The following is a 1,735-nucleotide window of genomic DNA, read 5'->3' on the forward strand; positions in this document are numbered from 1 at the left end:
CGCCGTTGCTGGGGAACGGTGTTGTTGATTGCTAATTGATTACTTGAGTCTAGTTCACCATAAACCATAAAAATTTCAAAAAGATTGCTACTTTTTGGCTACACTTGTAGCCTTGGTACTAATTGCGTTTGTTGAGAGTGTATGCGCAGAACTCATAACAGGATCTTGGTACCTTACGATCCCAAGATTGAGCAAACTTATAGAAGGAGAAAAAGAGCCGGTTCTAGGCTGTTCAACACTCCCCCAACTAGAGAGACCAATTTTGAGGAGGATCGAGATCAAATGGGTGACGCGGAACCACCACCTCAAAGACCTTTAAAGGAGTTGGGAACTCCGGGAGCTTATAGAGCTTCAAGCGGCATTGCTCCACCCGTCACTCAAGCCAATGACTTCGAGATTCGGCCCGCGATGATAAATTTGATTGAAAGGAGGCAATATAGTGGAGCAAAACATAAGAGCCCTCTTGCACACTTGAACGAGTTCGAGAAATATTGCAACACAATCAAGGTAAATGGGGTAACTCAAGAGTTTGTGAGACTAAAGCTATTTCCTTTTTCTTTGATAGGAAGGGCTCTTGAATGGCTTGAGAAGGAGGTGAGGCCTAACTCCTTGAGAACTTGGGACGAGGTCACCACGGCTTTCTTAGGGAGATTCTATTCTCAAAAGAAGACGGTCGAGGCAAGGGCTTTGATCCAAGGCTTCCGTCAAAGGGCTAGTGAAACCATATATGAGGCATGGGAACGATACAAATAATATCAAAGGGAGTGCCCTCATCATGGCATTCCATCATATCAAGTGCTTCAAATTTTCTATGGGGGCTTGAGCCCACAAGGAAAGACTAGCTTGGATGCGGGAGCGGGTGGCCCGATTATGAACAAAACGGAGGAGCAAGTCATCGAGATAATTGAGGATGTGGTAAGACACAACATGGATTGGCAAGAAGGAGAGAGAGAGTCTTTAAGAAAAGGAGGAAATGCGGTGTACTCCGTCGATCACCTCAACGCCATTAATAATTTGACATCTCAAATAGCCAACCTTGGCAAGGAGATGACATCTATCAAGGCAAAACTAGAGACTTCCACTTCATAACAAGAGCATCCCTCCCAATCTAAGGGGAGAGGTATGAATTCTAACTCTTCTCCTTCTACTTCTAATAACATGCCACATGGGTGTTTGTTTTGTGAAAATTGTGGGTCATATGACCATGATACCTCTTCTTGTAATTATGATTCCCAACCCCAATCCCATTATGAAGAGGGTAATGATAATGAAAATGAACAAGTCAATGCTTTGTCTTATGATAATAGACCTTGGAATGACAATCAAAGATATTTACCACCGAATCGAAGGGAACAAGGGGGAAATGCTTATAACCAAAGAGGAAATGATTATGATTACCATAACCAAAATCAATGGGGTAATAGGAACCAAAGGGACCAAAATCCCCAAGGGAACTACAACCAACAAGGTGGTTATGGTAACCATAACCATAATAATCAAGGGAATTATGGGAATCAAGGCCAATATCACCAAGGGGGGAACTCTAATAATAGGAATAATTGGAACAACAATAACAATAGAGGTTTTTCTAATCAAAATGCTTCCAATTCAAATGTGAGAGGTAATAGAGCTCCCCAAGATAACTATTATGCCCAAGCACCACCTAGTAAGTCTAATCTAGAGGAAATAATGGAAAGTCAAACCAAAATGTTCAACACTTTCATGGCCACGAGTG

At 42.2% G+C, this 1,735-nt stretch overlaps 1 non-coding gene across 1 annotated transcript; it reads right to left on the reverse strand.

Annotated features, from left to right (window-relative positions):
• Positions 1–676: 676 nt before the first annotated feature.
• LOC145615800 (small nucleolar RNA R71) lies at positions 677–782 on the reverse strand. The gene has a single exon (XR_014107389.1). It is a non-coding gene; the product is annotated as a small nucleolar RNA R71 (small nucleolar RNA).
• Between the last annotated feature and the right edge of the window lie 953 nt (positions 783–1,735).

This window comes from Chenopodium album, chromosome 25 (genome assembly GCF_948465745.1).
Source record: "Chenopodium album chromosome 25, dcCheAlbu1.1, whole genome shotgun sequence".
NCBI classification, from domain to species: domain Eukaryota; kingdom Viridiplantae; phylum Streptophyta; class Magnoliopsida; order Caryophyllales; family Amaranthaceae; genus Chenopodium; species Chenopodium album.